Consider the following 26067-nt stretch of genomic DNA (forward strand, 5'->3'; position numbering starts at 1 on the left):
TTATGTCATATGTGCATGATCGATATGCATGTATTCCCCTCTGATCGATTAAAGACTCAATTACAGTTGTGTCCATCTCTAGTACGTCAGTTTCCAGTTCTCGTGAATACAACGAATATTAGGCCTATGTAAAGCTATGTTGCCACGTTTTACAGTGTGCACGTTAATTCATTGAAATATACCCGTTTCTAGGCCTCAAAAGGGCCCGGACTCAGATTCAGCTCCTGTTGCCTGAAACCCTCTCCGAGGAGCAATACAGCCCCCACCTGTATCCCTGACCCTTAGCTTACTTCCTGCCTCACAGTGCCCGGCTCGGCCTGGCTCTGCCTCTCAGTCTGCCAAGAGTATGTTATGATTCTAGTTATCAGTCCAGCCCTCCTTCTCTGCATTCCTAAGCTACTGAATCGCATCAATAGTTTCCGTCATGGTCTAGCCTTTACGTCTCCATGTAAGAGAAATACTGTATTAATGGTCAATTAATATTCCTCAACCCGCACTACGTGTAGAATAATGCATGCACCAGTCTTAGTGTCTGTTAGCCTTTGCCCTGATAACTTCTCGATTCTATCAACATGTTCTCTAAACAACAGATACTAGATATGCCTGGGTACATGTCGCTCTGACACTCCAGACTTTCGTCTCCTCTTCTAGTGCAGAAGTCATAGCCCCCCCAGTTCTCCCTGGTAACACGTCATTGCCAGTTTGCGCGCACCACTAGGTCAGAGGTCCCGGCTCCTTAGGTAGCCCCCTCCATGTTTCCACCCCTTTTATGACATATTCTGTTACGTTTGCATCACATGTCTATGTATCCGCCTTGTACACACCTCTTGCTACACCTACTTCATGCCTTATCTTTCGCGACTGCTACAAACCCCGCCCACTGCTACGCCTACTGTACTGAATGCTATGTATTTTGTTTAACTATATATACTTGTGCACTGTTATTAAAAGTTGGTTATCATTCCAGATCCTGCCCCCGGCAGCTGCCATCCTATTCCCGTGCAGGTTGTCCTGTTCCTGTCCTTTATGCTATATTAAAACCTGCAAACTCCAGCTACCTCGAATCTTGACTCTTATTTATTGAGCTATCTGTTATTATATATATCTAGTCAAAAATAGTACCGGTAATTAATTATTTATTTACCACATAATGGCGCCCGAATAGGGACTTGCCCTTTCCCCACGCGCCGGAGAAGCCACGCAAGCCCCCTGATCCTCTGCAGTCGTGACGGAACCATCCTGCGCAGTGGCAGATATTTCTGCTTCAAGTATCCCTCAGGCCCACGGAGGAGACGGAGGTTGCGGTCCAGCATCCAGACGAGGCGGTGGAGGAACGCGGCGAGTCCCGACCAGAGCCCAAGCCGAGAGTCCAAGGTCCGAGGTATCCGGAGGCCCACCTGTAACTGAAGTCCGAAGTTCGTCCGTCCGTCGTCGTAGCAGTCCAGTCCAGTCCGAGGCCTTCCGTTCTTGCTGCCCGGTGAGTACCGTTGCTGGGGTAGTATCTAGACAGGGTCAATTAATTTGTCTCTGGTCCGTGGGTTTGGGTACACAGATCCAACACGAAGTGTCCACTTAGGTGGGTGCGGGTCCTGACGTGTCTCTTTATGAGACCGGTAAGTTTCGTACTGTTTTAGCAGTGCATCCAGTCATTCTAGTTTCTGTTCTAGTAAGTTATGTTCTCGAGAAAATTCATGTGTTCTGTTTTCAGTATTCCAGGTAGTATCTTGTCCGAACTGTTATTTTAAATGTTACTCCATGTGTTTTCAATGTCGTGGTATGAATGAATTGTTCTTTCAAGTAATTATTGTGTTCATTGTGTATTGTATTGTGTCCAGACTCCAGTCTAGTCATGCCTCTGTTCTCAAAATACGTCAGCTAAGAACTAGAAAAGGTCTGCTCGAAGAAGCAGTTCCTGTCCCGCCTAGGGACAGTCCAGGTCATTTTATGTATCACAAGCATGGCATAAGTGCCATATTATATCTAGATTTATGGGTAGAGTACACCAAACAATTAGAGGAAAAGTATAGATGGCCTGTATCAGGTACATGGGATGCCGAGTGCATCATGCGAGTAGAAGAAGCATTATGGAAAAAGAAATCCAGACAGTCCCAGAAAGATGCCATCGAGTTATGGCGCAAAGAATCTCACAAAAGAACAGAGAAAGAAATCAGAAAGTCAGAGTTAAGTAGAGAATCCTCAGAAAGAGCCCAAGAAAGGGAATTGATCGGAGTAGGTGAACGAGTTAAAGCCGAACAGTCAGACAGACAGAGAAATGCCCTCATTAATGGTATGTATCCTCTTCTTGCTGAGGGCTTGCCGAAAGCAACCCCGGAAGCACCATGTAATTTTCCGCCGCCATTAGTTCCGATTAAGCTACGTCACAAACCGACCGCAGCTGATATTTTTCTCTCGTCCTATTTGGACGACACAGTCCCAGAATATGCAAATCCTGCTCCGCCAGCTCCTGTAAATAATGTAATTCCTGTTCTTCCAGCCACCGGGGCACCTGTTACAGCACCTGTTACGGTACCCCCGGTCCAGCCCATAGTACAAGTTCCCGCTACATCGGTCGCTCTGCCAGCACGAAGAGTATCAGTCGACGATTCCAGTTTAGGGGCCGCGGGGGGAGGCCCTCCTGGTACCCCGCCGCCACACAAACGTGTAACGTTAGTCGAGTTACATGAACGTGCGTTACAGCGTACGCCCAAATATCAGTCCGTTGCAGATATCAAGCGAGCTCTTACCGAATGCCGTTATGATCCAGTCCCAGGCGATGATAATATGGTTATATATTCATTGCGCGTAAGACGGGTGACCGAGTATTTGGACACCCTACCGAATATGAAAGAAGATCTAGACAGAATATATCGTTTCATCCGTACAGGGGACGATCCAGAAAGTATTGGCGAAATCATGTCTCTAAGGAAAGCTGAGACTCAGCTCATGCTATTAAAATTTTTAATCAATTGTTTAATAAGGGAACAAGATTATCCGACTAAAGATCCGACCGAAATGAAAGTTCTGACAAGGTGGAGTGATAATATAGCCGAGGGTAGACACAAGACACTCAGTAGTATAGAAAGTATGTACAAGAAAATTCGTAAGGAAATAATAAGGTTACACGACAATCGTAAAGCAGCACAAGTAAGCGAGAAAGAAGACAACACTGATACTGAAGAAGTAGAAGACGAGAATACCGCCAGAATAGCGTATGTAGGTAGAACTAGACTCCCCGACCGACATTCACGCCTAGAACACAAGAAAGTTTTTCCTCTTCCAGCACCAGAACAAGGTTCTCTTGAACAAGTATTCCAAGCCACCGATCACATTCTGAAATCACGAATCGGTTATAGTGAACTTAGTACCATGCATGAACAAGAACTAGCCCGATCAGCAGTCCGATGGATTACTGATTCTACCACTTTTCCAGACGAAATAGTGGCACAAATGTTTCTGAAACTGCCCCCAGCCGAGCAGCGACTGGTGGGTATGTATATGATCCAGCACCTCATTACACTGTATGAGGGTCAGCATTCTGATCCAGGTCCGTTACACGATGTCCTGAACGAGTTACTCCAGTATAAATGGAAAGGTTTAGGTACCGATTTAATTAGTGTCATTCTAGAACAGCGCCACAAATATAGAACGTTTCTGAACCCGCATTTTGTTCACGTCTCACCTCCAGAAAGTAAACCATTTTACATAGATAGACAGCATCCGTTACGAGAAGTACACCCAGTTAGGACACCGGATGGTGAAATGCAACGAGTATTTGTTTACACCCCTATTACAAAGATGGAACTCTTAGAGATGAAGAAATTAATTCCCTGTCACGACAAAGATCCAGCAGGGTTCCATTGAGAATTAAAAGACATGCTCCGTATGGGAGAATACACGTATCCAGATGTCATTAAAATGTTAAAGGTCCTGTTGCCCGCAGGGGTATATGAAAAACTCAAGGAAAAAGAATGGGAGGTGGGAGAGAAAAAGATCGATTGGGCAGTTCTAGAAGCTGAAGATAAGATACGAGTACCAGGTACCGGTCTTGGAGATAAATGTAAAGAATTACCAGAGTTATTGATTCAGGTTTTGCCAAGGTTATTAGCCACGAAAAAGGAAGACTGGGATGCAATCTCAGCATGCAAACAGAAACAGGATGAAGATACTAGTGATTTTTATTCTAGATTCGAGAAATGCTTTATCATCAACAGTGGTTTGAAGACAGGTAGCGAGTCATACCCTCATCTTTTTGTTACTAAACTAGTCGAGAATTCAAGTCCACAAGTTAAAAATCGAGTTTTGAAAGTCGAAAGTACTTGGCAAGCTAATACCCCGTCCCAAATGCTCCAAATGCTTCAGTATCACCAGAATAGAATCAGGGAAGAACAAGAACACGAAAGGAAACGTATGAAAGACACGAAACTGAAAGTACTAGTTGCACAATCTGTTCCACAAGACAGTCAGAAGAGGGGTCCGAATCAAGCCAGTCATCCTGCAGCTCCCGTTAAAGGGACATGCAACTATTGTAAACAGCCAGGTCATTTTATAAACGAGTGTGCAGTTCTGAAACACAACATAGCTACCGGCAAGACTAAAGAAAGACCACGTCCGCCTAGACAAGAGCAAGTTTCACAGACTTCTCAGCCACAGAATGCACAACAGACAGTTCCAGCACCGCAGCCTATCGCTGCAACACAGCATGTTACACAGCAGATGTACCAGTATGCCCAGACAGAGTATCCAGAGTATCAACAGTATTCATGAAACAGCCTAGAGAGGGAGGTAGGCTTGCCTCTCATCGAGATACCTGTAGATCAAGAAGGTCCTTATGTACACAGTCAAGTATTAGGGAAAGACAGAAAGTTTCTGATTGATACAGGGGCAAGTAGGACTACTATCAGTCATGACGAGGTTCCAGGGGCTCCGCTCTCAGGCTCTAGAAATGTTTCCCTTGGATTTTCAGGAAAGCCAATAGTTAACGAGATTTCCAAACCAGTTACTCTAGAAGTAGGTCCATTGTCCCGAACTACTGATTTATTACTTACGAAGTCATGTCCAGAAAATGTGTTGGTTATTAGGACATTGAAGGAATTAGGTGCAGTTATTTGCTGCTCCCCAGAAGGCATACGTATGTTTTTAAGGGATTTTAAAGGTCACTATGTATTACGAGATTTTGATCCAAGATTGTCAAATGTACCGCAGCATTTATGGGCGCAAGGTCCAACTGATGTAGGATGTATGCACATCACACCCCATCGTGTGACCCTCAAGCAAGGTGTAGTCTTGCCACGAATCAGACAGTACAGATTGCCACCTGAGGCTGTAACAGCCTTATCCAAAATTATTGACGAGCTTATTGCTCAAGGAGTGGTTGTAGAAACTGACTCCAATGTATGTAATTCTCCTATCATTCCAGTCATGAAACGTACAGATCCAAATGCACCTCCAGTATATCGATTAGTGATTGACCTTCGAGAACTTAATAAATGTATCATTCCCCAGTATCCAGTAGTCCCAGATATTTCATCCCTATTGACAGCTATTGATTCTGAAGCCATATTTTTCACTGTCATAGATCTCAAGAATGCATTTTTCAGTGTCCCCATTCATCCAGACAGCCAGTACCTTTTCGGATTCTGTTTAAATGGAAGGAGCTATAAATTCACACGAGCTCCTCAAGGTTTTACAGAAAGTCCTAGTATTTACAGTCAAGCACTTAAAAGACAACTAGACAATATTCACATGCCAACTGACACTGCCCTGCTCCAGTATGTCGATGATCTACTGATCACAGCCCGTTCTGAGCGTGACTGCGAGCGAGCATCACTTACCGTTCTGTATTTCCTAGCCGAGATGGGGCACAAGGTGTCCCCTTCAAAGCTCCAGTTCTGTGTACAGCAAGTGATCTACTTAGGCCACTTACTGTCCAAGTGGGGTAGGCAGTTGACACCAGACCGTATCCAGTTAATAGCGAGTCTTCCACAGCCCAAGACACAGAAGGAGGTACGTGCTTTTATCGGCCTCACTTCCTATTGCAGACAATGGATTCCTCAGTATGCATTTCTAGCCAAGCCACTGATACAGTTAACGACACAGGAGGCAGCCGTATCGACTGTCCTCCCTTGGACATCTGAACATACACTTAGTTTTAATGAATTAAAGAAAGCCTTATGCCAAGCACCTGTTCTAGCAACACCGAACTACAGTAAGCCTTTTACACTTTTTGTCACAGAACGTGAAGGTACAGCATTATCTGTTCTCACACAAGATCAAGCAGGACAATACAAGCCCTGTGCTTATTTTTCGAGCACATTAGATCCTGTAGCCCAGGCTTTGCCTGCGTGCCTCAAGTCAGTTGCAGCCACAGCTCTAGCAATCAGACAAAGTGATTCCATAGTATTAGGACACTCCCTGACAGTACAAGTTCCACATTCCGTGGAAGTTCTTTTAAACCGAACACAGACCCAGCACTTGACCATTGCACGTTTAACAGGTTATGAACTGACACTGTTCCAGCCACACATAGAAATCAGACGCTGCAACATTCTAAATCCTGCTACACTGTTACCGTCAGTTACTTCAAATCCTGCCACACATGACTGTGTGGAAGTTATTAATACCATGACAAAGCCAAGACAAGACCTGACAGACATTGCATTACCTGATCCCGACCTGACACTTTATGTGGATGGTTCATGTATGAGAACCAGTACAGGAGAACTAGTAGCCGCGTATGCAGTGACTACTGACACTGAAGTTATAGAAACACATCGTATTGACACCCTGTCTGCTCAAGCAGCAGAGCTAGTCGCTCTGACCCAAGCCTGCATACATGCCAAGAACCTGAAAGTGAACATATATACAGATTCACGTTACGCATTCGGAGTTGTACACGACTTCGGAGTACTCTGGCAGGAGAGAGGTTTCATGACTTCTCATGGAACCAAGATTCAGCATGGTCTCCTCATTCAAGCTCTGTTAGATGCAATACATTTACCGACAGCTATCGCTATCATGAAGTGCAAGGCACACACGAAAGTTACTGACATTATTTCCCAAGGTAATGATCTAGCAGATCGAACAGCCAAGCTTACAGCTCAGACTCCAGACATTCCAGTTAACAAGACACCGACATCCACTCCAGAACAGACTACATGTATGACAGTTAAGGACCCTACACAAGATGTCATAGACATACAGTTACATGCTACTCCTGATGAAATCAAGAAATGGTCCGAACAAGGAGGGGTCCAGACAGATCAGGGATGGGTGACGAAGGGAAAAGCCACATGGTTTCTCCCCGACTCTATGGTTCAAGTCATTATCAATACCGCACATAGTCCTGCACATTTAGGAGAAAAAGCTATGTTAGACAGTATCCAGAACCTTTGGTTTAACAAGCACTTACGAGCTGCAGCCAAGCAGAAAGTCCGTACTTGTATGATATGTTGTCAATTCAATCCAGGTAAAAGTGTCCCGGTGGAACAAGGTGGATTCCAGCCCCCTGACCACCCTTTTGAAGTCCTCCAGATGGATTATATTCAGATGGAGCGATGTCGAGGTTTCAAGTATGTTCTTGTAGTTGTATGCGCTTTGTCCAGGTGGACAGAAGCATATCCAGTTCCAGATTACACAGCAGCGACCACTGCCAAGCAGTTGGTTCGTGAATTCTTCCCCCGTTATGGACTCCCTAGGGTCGTGTATTCTGATAACGGCCAGCCATTCTCATCTGAGCTCATGAAACATGTTTCCCTTTTGTTAGGGTACCAGTGGAAGTTCCATTGTGTACGCCATCCTGAAGCAGCCGGTCTCGTAGAAAGACATAATCAGACCCTGAAAATCCGTATTGCTAAGACATGTAAAGAGAAAGGTGTAGACTGGTTAGTTGCCCTGCCAGTTGCTCTATTCTTCATGCGCATGGTCGCACACTCCAGATCAGGTCTGTCTCCTTATGAGGTCGTATTCGGCCGCCCCCCAAACATGTGGGGAACACCTAGACCCCGCAGTATTACAGATGTTTCAAGTAATATGCTGACAGATTACCTAGCTTCCTTGATGTCTGCCCTACACTCTTGTCGTTCACAGGTTGCCGCCGCATTTCCAGACAATACCGAGGTGAAACCGCATGAAATCGTTCCAGGATGTTTTGTACTTGTGAGGAACTTTGATCGTTCAAGTCCGCTGGAGCCCCGTTGGAAGCAACCTCAACTAGTCCTTCTGACCACCCGCACGGCCCTGAAGTTGGAAGGCCGCAAAGGCTGGGTGCACCTGTCCCACGTCAAGAAATTCCATGGATGTCACATAAAAACATTGGACTGCCAGAATTCTAAAGACTGCCCTATTTTCAAGGACTGTCCCGCTACAAACTTTGAGTCCAAGCCTCCCCTGTTAGAGGAAACTCCGCAGCAGGAGTATAAAAAGAAGCTCCGGTCTAGTAAAATAAGTCAGCCAGTTTAATTGTCTAAGTCCCCCTCGGGTGAAACGGTTAGACAGGTATCTGACATGTATGAGATAGACCCCCATAGTGAGAGAGTTAGTCAAAACTCCATAAGATGTATCGTTTTTCTAAGTTTTCTATTGTTTCTAAGTTTGATGGTTACCTGCACAAGTTATGCATTTCATTTATGTTTTCCAATTTCTCATGTAAATAAGTTTCCTAATGCTACAGTAGAGCACACGTTTAGTGATCTGCCTCCTCACGAGTTATCCTATCGTCTTGCTATGAGAAATAACACATTCATCAGAATGTTACACTATTCACACCAGACCAGCAATGCTACTAATTGTTGGGTGTGTGGTCGACTTCCCCCTTTCCAGACACCGAAGGGAGTTCTGCCACTCTTTCCTTATCCGTTTTCACATAATGGTTCGTGTGGAGCATGGTCCACGTTAACGTCATCCTCAAATGATATGTCCCTCCTGAATAGAACATGCTTTCCAGACAAGCAAGGTCTCTCCCATAGAACAGGGTTAGATCTAGAAAATGAAGTTTATAATTTAGGTAATTATTCTTCGAATTTTATGGTCCTGAATGTTCAGTCTGATACTACTCCAGACTTACCTGCTATTTCAGTACTACCAGTCAAAGGCGAATTATGTGTCAGAAAGAATGGTTCCGCACATGTAGGACATAGTGATTGTACTACTACTGTAGAGTATAGTGACAGTGGGAAATCTATTTTCAAAGCTTCACGTCATTCTTATTTTGTTTGTGGTCAGACCGCATATGTTCGTCTGCCCCTCGATTGGGATGGAACATGTTACATTGCCTTCCTACTGCCACCAGTTTTTCTAGCCCCATCTGATTATCACAGAGACACACATCTAGTACACGTTAGACATAGACGAGAGATTGAGTCCCCAATTGTCGATCAAACTGAAACTGCTCTAGAACAGTATACAGATTTCAATAAAGGTTTTTTCTTCTTTATAGGCCCTATCCAGAATAGTAAGTTAATACGTAGATTAACCAGAACCCTTGAAGCAGTAGTGAATGAGACTACTTCTGCTCTAGGTAACTTAACCGAAGAGCAATCTGCTATGAGATTTGTCGTGCTCCAAAATCGTCTCGTTCTTGACGTCATACTGGCCGATAGAGGAGGAGCATGTAGAGTCATCGGATCTAGTTGCTGCATTTTCATTCCTAATAACGCGCCGTCTGTTTATTCAGCTATAACCAGACTTCATAAAATTGCCCATCAGTTACACCAGAATCCAGGCACCTGGACATGGTCCGGTTGGCTCTGGAGTATTATATCTGCCTGGGGATGGAAAGTATGGTCATTCCTAGGTATTGCAGTAATGATCATATTCAGTTGCTGCCTCTGTATACAATGTGGCCCTGCGATTTGCGGCATTTGTGCTACATCATGTATTCCTAGTCCTAAGTCCCGTTCTAAATCCCGTTCCAAGACAATTCGAGACGAGCAAATGATGCTGTATGAAATGATAGATGGTATCATGAATATAGATGTTTCCTGATGGAAACGTAGGGCACAAGGAGGGAATGTGGAAAAGTAAATTTTGCCATGTTATATGTGCCTACGTGTTCCCCATCTTATGTCATATGTGCATGATTGATATGCATGTATTCCCCTCTGATCGATTAAAGACTCAATTACAGTTGTGTCCATCTCTAGTACGTCAGTTTCCAGTTCTCGTGAATACAACGAATATTAGGCCTATGTAAAGCTATGTTGCCACGTTTTACAGTGTGCACGTTAATTCATTGAATTATACCCGTTTCTAGGCCTCAAAAGGGCCCGGACTCAGATTCAGCTCCTGTTGCCTGAAACCCTCTCCGAGGAGCAATACAGCCCCCACCTGTATCCGGGACCCTTAGCTTACTTCCTGCCTCGCAGTGCCCGGCTCGGCCTGGCTCTGCCTCTCAGTCTGCCAAGAGTATGTTATGATTCTAGTTATCAGTCCAGCCCTCCTTCTCTGCATTCCTAAGCTACTGAATCGCATCAATAGTTTCCGTCATGGTCTAGCCTTTACGTCTCCATGTAAGAGAAATACTGTATTAATGGTCATTTAATATTCCTCAACCCGCACTACGTGTAGAATAATGCATGCACCAGTCTTAGTGTCTGTTAGCCTTTGCCCTGATAACTTCTGGATTCTATCAACATGTTCTCTAAACAACAGATACTAGATATGCCTGGGTACATGTCGCTCTGACACTCCAGACTTTCGTCTCCTCTTCTAGTGCAGAAGTCATAGCCCCCCCAGTTCTCCCTGGTAACACGTCATTGCCAGTTTGCGCGCACCACTAGGTCAGAGGTCCCGGCTCCTTAGGTAGCCCCCTCCATGTTTCCACCCCTTTTATGACATATTCTGTTACGTTTGCATCACATGTCTATGTATCCGCCTTGTACACACCTCTTGTTACACCTACTTCATGCCTTATCTTTCGCGACTGCTACAAACCCCGCCCACTGCTACGCCTACTGTACTGAATGCTATGTATTTTGTTTAACTATATATACTTGTGCACTGTTATTAAAAGTTGGTTATCATTCCAGATCCTGCCCCCGGCAGCTGCCATCCTATTCCCGTGCAGGTTGTCCTGTTCCTGTCCTTTATGCTATATTAAAACCTGCAAACTCCAGCTACCTCGAATCTTGACTCTTATTTATTGAGCTATCTGTTATTATATATATCTAGTCAAAAATAGTACCGGTAATTAATTATTTATTTACCACAGGACAAGGGTCGTGATTTTACTGGTGAGAGCTGCAGTAGGGTCTGTTGTCAGTGGGGTATAATTGCGGGTATCCCCAAGTAGTTGGTTACAGGTTCTCTCATAGTCAATAGTGTCTTGGATGACAATGCCTCCACCTTTGTCGGCCGGCTTTATAGTTATCGTACTGTCGCTTTGCAGTTGTTGTAATGCTTGATATTCAGCGGTGCTGAAGTTACCAAATACTGTAGGGTTTTGGCAAGACTCCAGATCTTTGAATACAGCCTGCTCAAAGGCTATGATAGCCGCAGGTACAGTGTGTGGGGGAGGGGTGAAGGTTGAGCTTGGTCTCAGTCCTGTATCACCATTCCTCATTGCCTCATTTGGATAGTTCTTCCCTTCGAAAAATGCTTTCAATTTTAGTTTCCGAAAAAAGCCAGCGAGTTCACAGTGTAGCTTGAACTTATCAGGTCTTGCTTTAGGAACAAATCCTAAACCTTTCTCCAGTACCTGAGTTTCAGTAAGTGTTAATTCTTTTGCAGATAGGTTGGTCACTAGACTCACATCCCGCTCGTTCCTGGTTGTTGGTTGCTGCGAGTGTGATTCGCTACAGGGTCTTCCTCTTCCCAGGATACTCGGTTGTTGCCTCTCCTTCTTCCTCTGCCCCTCCTGCCGCTCTCTAAAAAAGGCTGTCTGTATTGGTTTTGGAAATTGGCTGGAGGCATGAAACCTGGATTCCAGCCCAAAAAAGGAAATTGTGGCTGTTGGAAGGCATAGGGGTGGTGGCCCATCATAATTTGTGGTGGTTGCCATTGTTGGTGTTGGCCCTGGTTCCCTTGCCTGCCCCTGTTATTCCTATTCCCACGGTTGCCTCTTCCCTTCGTTTGTTTAAATGAGCTGTTGCTTGATCCACTACTATTGGACGAATCATCGTCAGAGTGATCAGATTTATTGGCATTCCGAGTCGGTGGGGTGAAAGTAGGAGCAGAATAGGGATAGACCTTTTCAAAATCAAATTTCTTTTGGTCTTTTTGCAGTTTAGTTGCTTTTGACTGCATCAAGTTGTCTTTATACTCATTGAGTTCTTTGTTGAGTTCATCCAACCGTTTTTTGAAACCGGTAATTGTAGCCTTAAAGTTGGATTCGGTTTCCCTTATTTCCACCATTAGTGCCTCAGAAAGTCTGAGCGCTGTTTTTATTATTAGGACTAACCAGTCGCGCGTGCAGTGCCACGCGATCATGGCCCAGTCTTTTCTGAAGGTCGCATCGTTGAGGAAGATGCGAGGGGCATTTGTGACCAGCAACCCTTTTGGTGCTGAGTTAGACACGAGGTATTGTTTCAGGATAGTACCGTGGAGTATGGTACGAATGTGCTCTCTTTTTTTCTCTGTAAGATTTTCCCATTCAGTGGTGTTGGCTATTGCTTGTGATATTTGTGGATCTGCAAATATTGCAGGATCCGACATCAGTTCCTCAATTTCTGATTCGGAATATGTTGGCCATATATATATATTATATATATAATAAAATACAAACAACTGTACACAGAAAGAAAGCTGCCACAAACAGCCTACTACATGGTCGAAGCTTTCATCCGGAGAAACTTAAAAGAAGCATACCGTATGGAGAACTCCTAAGGATGAAGAGAAACTGCTCGGAAAACAGTGAAATGGAGAAAAAATTCACAGAGACCAAAAAAAGATTTGCACAACGAGGATACAAACATTCAGACATCGTCAGAGGAGAACTTGAAGCTCAGAAATAATCAAGAGCAGAAACGTTGTTAACCAAAGAAGAAAAAAACAACAAAGTAAATTAACAAGAACTGAATCAAAAAGAAACAACAAGCAATATGAAAAGTAAAGAGGTACCACCTCGTATGATCATAACGTTCAACAAAGAAAGTTACAGAATTCGAAAAATCTTGACAAAATATTGGCATGTGATCCAAAAAAATCCTGATATAGGTAACAATGTAGGTGATCGACCATTAATGACCTACAGGCGAGCACCAAACCTCTCGGATCATTTAGTGCGAAGTCACTTTGAGAACAGGAAACCGGACAACTGGTTAAATGAGAGAAATAAGGGATTCACCAAATGCCATACTTGCAAGGCTTGCAAAATCGAAAAAAATCTGAAAAATCTGAGAGATCCAGCTGGAAAAAACTTCATCATCACCTGCGAAACCTTGTATGTGGTATATATGCTCCAATGTTGCTGTGGTAAAAGATATATTGGCAGCACAACGTGCCCTTTAAAAAAGCGAATCTTAGAACACACACGGGCAATACAAAATGGAGACTATTCATATGCAATGACCAAACATATCGTGAGTCACACAAACAAAACTTGGACAGACATTCAATACTCAGGAATAGCCACAATACCACAACATGAACGAGGAGGCAATAGAAAACTCAAATTGAGAAGACTTGAATCCAAACTGAAAATGAGATTCAAAACGAAACAACCAGCATGGTTGAATGGGCACGAGGAACTATATGTCCACTTATAATGAGAGAGGAGCTTTGTCACAGAAAAATGAAAATGTTTTGAATCCAACTGAATACTTAATCACATCTCCTTCAATAGAACCATATTTAAGGCTAGTATCCAAGCCGTTTCATCGCTGGCTACTGACAAGGTATCGTTTTAACTTGATTCATTTTATCTTGGGGAATTATCAGGTCTGGACCAAACCAGAGGAGGCCGCTTTTTGCGAGTGTGATCACAGCTCCATTCAAAACACTGCACATTTTATACTGTTTTGTGACTCATATTCTGAGCCTAGAAAAAAGTTTATTCTACCACTTTTAAAAGGTAAAGGGTTTCTCCAGGTCAAACCAGCCATAATGTACCTGCAGCTACTGGACACCCCATGGGTTAATCTTAACATTGCGAGTTTTTTGGTGGCAGCTGTAGGAGAGTAGGGTCTGCTATCCTATGGTCACCCCAAATTTTTGCTTTTTGCTTCACTGGTTTATGACTTAATGTGGCTGTGGGCCTGCTAATCAGAACCACAGCCTGCTGTTCTCTCTCTTAATTGTTACCCATGTACTTTAGGTGCATAACGAAATTGGAACTGGTTCACCTTATTGGCCCCTGTAACAGTGTACCCAGGTACCCAGGGCATAGGTGCTTCCAAGGCCTACCAGGGGCTGCAGCATGTATTGTGCCACCCCTGGCCTGGCCTCCATATTTTACACAACTGGCTGATCACTCAGCTGGGGTAAGTCGGTGTAACCACCCCTTACTTAGGTGTAGTATGCCTATACCTAACCTAAAATGGACACATATGTTCCTATCAGTCACTCCTATGGAAGGCCTCATCAATCCTGGAGGCAGAGTGCTTGGAAATATGTGAGATGGTGCTCTGGCATGAGCTGAGCCTGTCTGCAGCTTTCGGAACCATGTCCTTTAGCTGTTCCATAATATTGCCATACCATATACTCTTAAGTGCATTATGAACCTCGCGGTTAAATGCTATCTTGGGTTTGGCTTTATCAAAACATGTCGAGTAAGGTGTCATACGAATTGGAATACTACCCCCTCGCCAGTTCTGGCGACGGGGGTAGCATTCCACCCTTCTAGAGGGACACGACATGTACCTAGCCTGAACCCCGGTTAAAGTTAAACAGAGCCTTAGCATCACAAAATGGATGCTGCCACCACAGACACAAGTCTGACCTCCTGCTGCTGGGAGTCCTTCCAGCGAGGGCAGCTTGGACAAAGGGTTTCCTGCCTGGGGAGGTGCTAGCACCACTCCAGACAGGATTTTGTGTATTGGGTAGGACAGGGCTGAATAGAATCAGACATGCCTGGGGCACACAAGGTGTCCCTGTGCATAGGCCAGTTCAAACCGGTGCTGGGGCTTTCCAGCCCCAGTCCTGGCGCGAAACTGGACAAAGGAAAGGGGGTGTAACCACCCCCCTTCCTGGTTCCACCCAGAGGAGGGACCTAGTAGGTGATCCGGCCCCCCAGATTCGAATAAGAGTGGGAGCTGTGTCCTGAGACTTCAGATCATCCTGAATCAACTTGAAATACAGAAGAAGACTGGACTTCGACATTCTGCTGCACAGAAGACGGAAGAGAATCTCCCTTGTGGCCAAGGAGTGACCACCCTGTGAACACAGGCACCAACCAGCAACTCAACGTCTGCTTTGCCGCCGCCTCCCGCCGGAGCCCGAGCCCGACAAGACCCAGACTCCCAGACTTCTCACTGCCCGATCCACAGTCCCTGCAAAGAAGGGACCCGTGGAGGCACCGAGAGACGTGGGACCGGACCTCTTGGAAGACCCCCGAAACGCTGACTGCGCAGCATCAGAGGTACCCTCGACGCTGTGCTTTGGGGTTTGAGAAGCCCCAACCTCGAGCAGCCCTTGCACCGAAGATCAGCCCCCCAGCATCTCCACGATCTGCGTGGGGCCCTTTTGCACTGTGCCACTCGACGCGCCATCCCGTCCACTTGCCACGTGGCTAGCGGCCATCTTGGCGACAAAACCTTCAACTTACACTGCGGGTCTGGTTGCTCCAGACTTGCCCTCGCTCCTGTAAAAAGGAGCACCTGCTCTGACCTTGCTGGTCCGAGTAACAAGCCTTTTTCGATTCCTGCGTGGCTTGCATTAGCCGAGGCCTGTTTGCTCCAATCAAGTTGCCGACACCGCCAACAGCGAGAAGCCTATGTGGGACAGCTCGTGATCGACTTCTGGACGTCCTCAACCCCTCGTGTCCACGTGGCTGCAGAGAGAAGCTACACCTCAACGCCTGTTTGCACCCGACATCGCCTGGTTCCTTCCTGGTTCCACGGTAGTCACTGGCTAGTGACTTTGAACATTGTCCTCTCTGCTTTCAGGTCTTCACCTCTTCAGATCCACCCTTGGATCCACCGGAACTCTTCACATCGAGCCGCCTGCAGCATCTTCAGCTCCAAGCACCATCGACCCGCGTGACGAAACCCAACACTACTTCGACCCTGTGCACCCGCTTCCTGTGGGTGAGGTAACTCAGCAACGCCGGTGTTCCCACACTGGTACACACCTCTAGTGTCTGTGTCTAAAGTTTCATCCTTCTAGGTCACTCGGAAGGTTCCTTAATAACTAACTTTGTAACTTTTACGCACCATTGACATTGCATTGGTATTGCGTGCACTTTCCGCACTGCACCCGAGTCCCGCGGGCCTTTCCCGACTTCTTCACTGCTAGTCCCGAACAGCTCCAGCGAATCCCCAGGCCCTAGGCCTCTTCACTTTCCCCATAGTGGTTCTTATACCACTATTTTAGTATATGGTTTAGGTGGCCCCTAGGGCTCATCCATAATTGTGCAACTTTTGTGTATTTAAACTGTGTTTTGTTTTAACGCATTTGCTTCTGTGCTCATAAAGAGTATCAGGGATATTTGTAGAAATAAATCTATATATATTTTCAATATATATCTGTGTGGTGTCCTTTCATTTGGTATTCAAGGGATTGTGTATGGTAAAACAGCTTGCTTCACATGCCTTTACAGAGTTTAGCCTAAGACTGCTTAGTCCATGCTACCCCTAGGATAGCTTGTCTATAAGGTTGACTTTACAACCTGCACCATAAGGGTTGATTGGCATGGTACAAGGTGATCACTAGAACTAGTGAGCATCATATACCAGGCCAACTTCTCACATTGGTGAGCAGCGGATTGGGATTTGAGCTTGCTGTTGTTTTACCATTACAATCTTTGAAAATATCATTTGAAAGATCATACAGGTACCTGATAGGTACACTAAAACAAGACTAGATATACTTAAGTTCTACTGAACTTAGTTGTTGTAGAGGATAGGGAGTAGCACACCCTGACTACAACTACTAGATAGGTTTTGTAGGAAAACACAAGTGTAGGTAGATTGCAACACATCCACCACACTAGAGCAATGTCTGGAGCAGAGGGATCCACTGGAACCACCTCTGTTGAGAGTGACCCTCCAAGGGCACCATCCAAATTTGCTATCTTTCCATTTAAGGAACTGAGGCAACTGTGTTCCATGAGAGGAATCAAAACAGGTACTACTCCTACAGCAGGACACCTCAGAGAGCTGTTAGACCAGTCTGAAGCTCTAAAGAACTCCAAGCCAGGCCCCTCAGGGACTGGAGATGGAGGATCTCCCACTGAAGATGATAACCCTGATGCCCCTGCCCCTGTCATCCAGATAGAGGAGGAAGACCAGACCACTGGGAATTCTCAGCCTGAGGAAGAAGAAGAGGGGGAGGAGGTGGAAGAAAGTGATTCTGATGATGGTAGAGATAGCCAGGTGTTAGTCAGCAGCCTTAACCAGGCTAACCTAAGCTTATTTGGGACTGAAGGTGGGTCCAACCCATTCAGACCCCCAAATGGACTTAACCAGGAGCATAGGAGGAGGAGGAATCACTCAGGTGAGTCCAATACTTCCCATGTTTCTAGAGGTTCTCGTGGCAACTCCAGAAGGGGGTTTACTAGACCTCAGAGAAGGGAACATGAGGCCAAAATGAGAGAGGCTGAACTTAGGATCCAGAGACAAGAATTAGAAGTTGCCCTGGCCAAAGAGAAACTTGCTAGAGCAGGGCAGCCTAGAGAGAGTGGATTAGAATCCACTGGTGGCAGCACTATCCCTAAGGATAAAGACAGGTCCTATGACAATAGAAACCTGAGTAAGATTGTGCCCCCCTACAAAGTTGGGGATGATATCCACAAGTGGATGACTGCACTTGAGAGAGCTTGCAAAGTACAGCAGGTCCCTCAGGAGCAGTGGGCAGCAATCTTGTGGCTCTCCTTTGAAGGTAGAGGCCGAGACAGACTCCTCACAGTTAGTGATGGGGATTCTAGAAACTACCTGGTCCTGAAGAGTGCTCTGATTGATGGGTTAGGCTTAACCACTGAACAGTACAGGTTAATGTTCAGAGACACCCAGAAGACACAGACTCAGGACTGGTCTGAATTTGTTGAATGTGCCACTAAGGCTCTGGAGGCCTGGTTGCTGGGAAGTAAGGTTACAGACTATGAAGGATTGTACAATTTGCTTATGAGAGAACAGATTTTAAATAACTGTCAGAACCAGCAGTTGCATCAACATTTGGTTGACTCAGATCTAACCTCTCCCCAAGAATTGGGAAAGAGGGCAGACAAATGGGTTAGAACCAGAGTTAAGCAAAAGAACCAGAACCAGAACCAGGGTGGTGACCAAAAGAAAACAGACCAGAAGGGTGGGGAGCAGAAAGCTAAAGACCAGAAGTCTTCAACAGGGCCCCAAACTAATACTGAGGGTGGGTCCCAAACTTCCAAGAAGAAGAAGAAAGAAGGTCAAAGAAAACCCTGGTGTAGCTTTTGCAAAAACACCACTCACTGGACAAGTGATTGTAAAAAGGGTGGAGCCCCCAACACTGCAGCCCCTAAGGCACCTGCACCCACTAGTACAGTTGGCAGTGTTGGTCCACAGACTAAGGGGGTAGTGGGTATCACCTTGGGAACTGATGGAGATTCTGACCTAGTCAGAGTCCCCACACAGGCTGTTCTGATTTGTGATGGGGAGATTGATTTTTCCCCTACTGTCAGTCCCAATAATTTGGGCAAGTACAGACAGACACCTTTAATTAATGAAAAAGTGGCTCAAGCATACAGGGACACATGTGCCAGTGTCACTATGGTGACGCCTAGCTTTGTGGACCCTGGACAGTACATACCAGGTGATAATTACCTGGTGACCAATGCCAGCAATGTCACTACTACACATAGTGTGGCAATTGTTAACTTTTCCTGGGGAGGGGTAACTGGCCTAAAAAGAGTTGTGGTTAGTGCTGATCTCCCAGTAGAATGTTTGTTGGGCAATGACCTGGAGAGCTCTCTATGGTCAGAAGTTGAGTACAGGACTCATGCAGAGATGTTAGGGATATCATCACATGTCCTTGCTGTGACCAGGTCACAGGCCAAAAAGTGCCTCTCTGAACCTCAGGTCTTGGATCCTGGAACAATGGACCAAGTACCTTCCAAGACAAGGAACAGGAGGGCAAAGGCTGTGCCTTCCCAAATGCCTACAAGTGAGGATCAGCCTTCACAGGAAGATGATTCTGAGACCCCTGAAGGAACTGTCCCTATAGAGCTTGAACCTGATCAGGTTGAGTTTCTGGGGACAGGGGGACCTTCTAGGGCAGACTTGGGGCAGGCTCAGTTATCCTGTCCTTCTCTTGAACCCCTCAGACAGCAGGCTGCTGCTGAGGCTGCTGGGAATGCTCAAGGTACCCATAAGGTTTATTGGGATGATGGGCTCCTTTATTCAGAGGGTAGAGACCCCAAGCCTGGTACAACCAGGAGGTTGGTCATACCTCTGCCATTTAGGGGCTTCCTTCTTACCTTGGCACACGATATTCCCTTAGCAGGACACCTAGGCCAGAACAAAACATGGGACAGACTTGTCTGTCACTTTCACTGGCCTCACATGTCAGAAGATACAAAGGAGTTTTGTCGCTCCTGTGTAACCTGCCAAGCAAGTGGCAAAGCAGGTGGTACCACAAAGGCCCCCCTAATACCATTACCTGTGGTGGGGGTGCCCTTTGAAAGGGTGGAGATTGACATTGTTGGACCAATGGATCCCCCTACAGCATCTGGGCACAGATTCATACTGGTGGTGGTGGACCATGCCACCAGGTACCCAGAGGCAATCCCACTTAGGACCACAACAGCTCCTGTTGTGGCCAGGGCCTTACTTGGAGTTTTCTCCAGAGTGGGGTTTCCTAAGGAGGTAGTATCTGATAGAGGTGCAAACTTCATGTCAGGATACTTGACAGCTATGTGGAAGGAATGTGGTGTTAACTATAAGTTCACCACTCCCTATCATCCACAATGCAATGGGCTTGTTGAGAGATTCAACAAGACCCTAAAGGGCATGATCAAAGGATTATCTGAGAAGCTCAGGCGAAGATGGGATATCCTTCTGCCCTGCCTTCTGTTTGCTTACAGAGATGTCCCACAAAAAGGAGTTGGCTTCAGCCCCTTTGAATTGTTGTTTGGACATCCTGTAAGAGGACCCCTATGTCTGGTGAGGGAAGGATGGGAGTTACCTCTCAAAAAGCCCAAGCAAGACATAGTGGACTATGTACTTGGTCTCCGCTCCAGGATGGCTGAGTATATGGAAAAGGCACCCAAAAACCTTGAGGCTAGCCAGGCCTTACAGAAAGCCTGGGATGACCAAAAGGCTGTCCTGACTGAGTACCAGCCTGGACAGAAGGTATGGGTGTTGGAGCCAGTGGCACCAGCAGCACTGCAAGACAGATGGTCTGGACCCCATACAATCATTGAGAAAAAGGGAGAGGTTACCTACTTGGTGGACCTTGGAACTCCCAGGAGCCCCCACAGGGTGCTCCATGTTAACAGGCTGAAAGCATATGTTGACAGGAGAGACATGGGCTTGCTCATGGCTACAGATGAGGGGCAGGAGGAAGAGAGTGACCCTCTCCCAGACCTGCTGACTCAGAATCCTGAGGATGGCTCAGTTGATGGTGTGGCCTTAGATGGCAGCCTCACTGAACATCAGCAACATGACTGTAGACAGGTTCTGCAGTCATATCGACATATGTTCTCCCTGACACCCAGTCAGACTAACTGGTGTACCCATGTGGTGGACACTGGTGATAGTCTTCCTGTAAAGAACAAAATTTACAGGCAGCCTGACCATGTCAGAGACTGTATCAAGGCTGAGGTGCAAAAGATGCTGGAGTTAGGTGTCATTGAGCCTTCAGAGAGCCCCTGGGCTAGCCCAGTGGTTCTGGTCCCCAAACCTCACACCAAGGATGGAAAGAGAGAGATGAGGTTCTGTGTGGATTACAGAGGACTCAATGCTGTCACCAGGACAGATGCACACCCAATTCCAAGGGCAGATGAGCTCATAGACAAATTGGCTTCTGCCAAGTATTTGAGCACATTTGACTTGACAGCTGGCTACTGGCAAATCAGGTTAGCTGAGGAGTCTAAAGCCAAGACAGCATTTTCTACCCCCAGTGGGCATTACCAGTTTGTGGTGATGCCCTTTGGTTTGAAAAATGCACCTGCCACCTTCCAAAGGTTGGTGAATCAAGTCCTTACTGGGTTGGATGACTTTTGTGCAGCATATCTGGACGATATTGCTGTCTTTAGCTCCACCTGGGAGGATCACCTGGTCCACCTGAAGGAAGTGCTAGAGGCTCTGCAAAAGGCAGGCCTCACTATCAAGGCAAGCTCTGCAAAAGGCAGGCCTCACTATCAAGGCAACCAAGTGCCAGATAGGGCAGAGTAAGGTTGTGTACTTGGGCCACCTTGTGGGTGGAGGCCAAGTTCAACCACTGGAGAGTAAGATTCAGACCATAAAGGACTGGACTCCTCCAACTACCCAGACTCAGGTCAGAGCTTTCTTGGGCCTGACTGGGTACTACAGGAAGTTTGTTAAGAACTATGGGTCCATTGTGACTCCTCTTAATGATCTGACATCCAAGAAGATGCCCAAAAAGGTTCAGTGGACAGAATACTGTCAAAAGGCATTTGATGACCTGAAGAAGGCCATGTGCTCTGCACCTATCCTGAAGAGTCCTGACTACTCAAGAGAGTTTATTGTCCAAACAGATGCTTCTGAGTTGGGAGTGGGAGCTGTGCTTTCACAACTTAATGTAGATGGTCAAGACCAGCCCATTGCTTTCATTAGCAGAAGGCTGATCCCCAGAGAGAAACGTTGGTCAGCCATTGAGAGGGAGGCCTTTGCTGTGGTGTGGGCCCTGAAGAAGTTGAGACCATACTTGTTTGGCACTCACTTCAAGATTCAGACCGACCATAAGCCCCTCTTATGGCTTAATCAGATGAAGGGTGAAAACCCCAAACTGCTCAGGTGGTCCATTACCCTACAGGGGGTGGACTTTACAGTGGAGCACCGCCCAGGGACTGACCATGGTAATGCAGATGGTCTCTCCAGGTACTTCCACTTAGAACATGAAGACACAACTGGTCAAGGTTAGTCTAATGTCCCTGCGTTTGGGGGGGGGGGGTTGTGTAGGAGAGTAGGGTCTGCTATCCTATGGTCACCCCAAATTTTTGCTTTTTGCTTCACTGGTTTATGACTTAATGTGGCTGTGGGCCTGCTAATCAGACCCACAGCCTGCTGTTCTCTCTCTAAATTGTTACCCATGTACTTTAGGTGCATAACGAAATTGGAACTGGTTCACCTTATTGGCCCCTGTAACAGTGTACCCAGGTACCCAGGGCATAGGTGCTTCCAAGGCCTACCAGGGGCTGCAGCATGTATTGTGCCACCCCTGGCCTGGCCTCCATATTTGACACAACTGGCTGATAACTCAGCTGGGGTAAGTCGGTGTAACCACCCCTTACTTAGGTGTAGTATGCCTATACCTAAACTAAAATGGACACATATGTTCCTATCAGTCACTCCTATGGAAGGCCTCATCAATCCTGGAGGCAGAGTGCTTGGAAATATGTGAGATGGTGCTCTGGCATGAGCTGAGCCTGTCTGCAGCTTTCGGAACCATGTCCTTTAGCTGTTCCATGATATTGCCATACCATATACTCTTAAGTGCATTATGAACCTCGCGGTTAAATGCTATCTTGGGTTTGGCTTTATCAAAACATATCGAGTAAGGTGTCATACGAATTGGAATACTACCCCCTCGCCAGTTCTGGCGACGGGGGTAGCATTCCACCCTTCTAGAGGGACACGACATGTACCTAGCCTGAACCCCGGTTAAAGTTAAACAGAGCCTTAGCATCACAAAATGGATGCTGCCACCACAGACACAAGTCTGACCTCCTGCTGCTGGGAGTCCTTCCAGCGAGGGCAGCTTGGACAAAGGGTTTCCTGCCTGGGGAGGTGCTAGCACCACTCCAGACAGGATTTTGTGTATTGGGTAGGACAGGGCTGAATAGAATCAGACATGCCTGGGGCACACAAGGTGTCCCTGTGCATAGGCCAGTTCAAACCGGTGCTGGGGCTTTCCAGCCCCAGTCCTGGCGCGAAACTGGACAAAGGAAAGGGGGTGTAACCACCCCCCTTCCTGGTTCCACCCAGAGGAGGGACCTAGTAGGTGATCCGGCCCCCCAGATTCGAATAAGAGTGGGAGCTGTGTCCTGAGACTTCAGATCATCCTGAATCAACTTGAAATACAGAAGAAGACTGGACTTCGACATTCTGCTGCACAGAAGACGGAAGAGAATCTCCCTTGTGGCCAAGGAGTGACCACCCTGTGAACACAGGCACCGACCAGCAACTCGACGTCTGCTTTGCCGCCGCCTCCCGCCGGAGCCCGAGCCCAGAGCCTGACAAGACCCAGACTCCCAGACTTCTCACAGCCCGATCCACAGTCCCTGCAAAGAAGGGACCCGTGGAGGCACCGAGAGACGTGGGACCGGACCTCTTGGAAGACCCCCGAAACGCTGACTGCGCAGCATCAGAGGTACCCTCGACGCTGTGCTTTGGGGTTTGAGAAGCCCCAACCTCGAGCAGCCCTTGCACCGAAGATCAGCCCCCCAGCATCTCCACGATCTGCGTGGGGCCCTTTTGCACTGTGCCACTCGACGCGCCATCCCGTCCACTTGCCACGTGGCTAGCGGCCATCTTGGCGACGAAACCTTCAACTTACACTGCGGGTCTGGTTGCTCCAGACTTGCCCTCGCTCCTGTAAAAAGGAGCACCTGCTCTGACCTTGCTGGTCCGAGTAACAAGCCTTTTTCGATTCCTGCGTGGCTTGCATTAGCCAAGGCCTGTTTGCTCCAATCAAGTTGCCGACACCGCCAACAGCGAGAAGCCTACGTGGGACAGCTCGTGATCGACTTCTGGACGTCCTCGAACCCTCGTGTCCACGTGGCTGCAGAGAGAAGCTACACCTCAACGCCTGTTTGCACCCGACATCGCCTGGTTCCTTCCTGGTTCCACGGTAGTCACTGGCTAGTGACTTTGAACATTGTCCCCTCTGCTTTCAGGTCTTCACCTCTTCAGATCCACCCTTGGATCCACCGGAACTCTTCACATCGAGCCGCCTGCAGCATCTTCAGCTCCAAGCACCATCGACCTGCGTGACGAAACCCGACACTACTTCGACCCTGTGCACCCGCTTCCTGTGGGTGAGGTAACTCAGCAACGCCGGTGTTCCCACACTGGTACACACCTCTAGTGTCTGTGTCTAAAGTTTCATCCTTCTAGGTCACTCGGAAGGTTCCTTAATAACTAACTTTGTAACTTTTACGCACCATTGACATTGCATTGGTATTGCATGCACTTTCCGCACTGCACCCGAGTCCCGCTGGCCTTTCCCGACTTCTTCACTGCTAGTCCCGAACAGCTCCAGCGATTCCCCAGGCCCTAGGCCTCTTCACTTTCCCCATAGTGGTTCTTATACCACTATTTTAGTATATGGTTTAGGTGGCCCCTAGGGCTCATCCATAATTGTGCAACTTTTGTGTATTTAAACTGTGTTTTGTTTTAACGCATTTGCTTCTGTGCTCATAAAGAGTATCAGGGATATTTGTAGAAATAAATCTATATATATTTTCAATATATATCTGTGTGGTGTCCTTTCATTTGGTATTCAAGGGATTGTGTATGGTAAAACAGCTTGCTTCACATGCCTTTACAGAGTTTAGCCTAAGACTGCTTAGTCCATGCTACCCCTAGGATAGCTTCAGTGCTTAATTTGTAAAATATTAAGTGCAGGTGCTCTAATTTTTTTAGAAGGACACGCCCACTTCCCCAGCCCGCCCACTTCGTCCTGTGGCCCCACCCACTTTCTTTAATGACTCCACCCACATCCACAAGCATCAACACGTCAGAGTCGCTTCCTCACTCCTTGAGTTCCACAAGAAGCTGAAGTCCTGGCTCTTCACATAAGCATCTAGGCGCCTCACATCTACGTACCTGCCCAAGTGCGTGGATACTCTCTAGGGTCATTAGTGCACTATACAAATCAATATAACATAACAATATAAAAAACTGAATGCCTATGACAATAACTTAAAAGTGAACTCAAAGTAGGGAATGTTTGTAAATCTCAAAATGCAGCTTTAGGAAAGGTCATTTGAGTATTTGAGGCAGCTTTACAAACTAAAGAGAATGTGCTTGTACTGTGCTGTTTAAAAGATAGGAAGGGATGAAGGAAGGAATACATTACAGAAAGCAGCAACAACGCAGGCAAGAAAGGGAGTACTGGCGTGAGGAAACAAATCAGTAATGGATTACAGAAGAAGGGAATAAGAAAAGAATGTGAAAGAAAAATGAAGGGACAGAGGGAGAAAGGAAATGAATGATGTGTGATGTATGAATCAAAGCCGAAGAAAGGATTGAGGACATGAGAGTAAGAAATTAAAGAAGGGATGAAGGAAGGACCAGGAAAAAAAGAAAGTAAGGAACGAATGGAGGAAGAAGGAAGAAATGTACCAAGGGATGGGGAATGAATGAGGGTGTAAGGAAGCAAGAATGGAAAGAGAAAAGAAAGCGTGAATGGAGGTGCTGAGGAAGAGAAAAAGGAAAGGCAATAGGCGGGACATAGGAAAGAAAGGAGGACATAGGAATGGATACGAGTATGAAAATTACTGGGTGAAGGTGAGGCAGAGGGAATACGGTCAATGTAATATTGCAAAGAAATTGAAAAACAAAAGATTGAAATACATTTGTGTCCTTATCACACCATGTATGTTTGTAAATCACATGCTCACCAGAGGGGGCCTTATAAACAAATTAAAAATATTTTTATCCAACTCAATGGCACCAATTGTATCAACCTCAGAAAGAGGAAGGACCTGGTGCCACACCATTATTTAAGTTTATGACAGAGATGAAACACAGCTTTCTGGAGTGGATATATTAGCTAACTAATGAACCAGACCCAGCAAAGCATTTCTTAAAATAAAAGGCA

The sequence above is a fragment of the Lissotriton helveticus genome, chromosome 11, assembly GCF_964261635.1.
Source record: "Lissotriton helveticus chromosome 11, aLisHel1.1, whole genome shotgun sequence".
Taxonomy (NCBI): domain Eukaryota; kingdom Metazoa; phylum Chordata; class Amphibia; order Caudata; family Salamandridae; genus Lissotriton; species Lissotriton helveticus.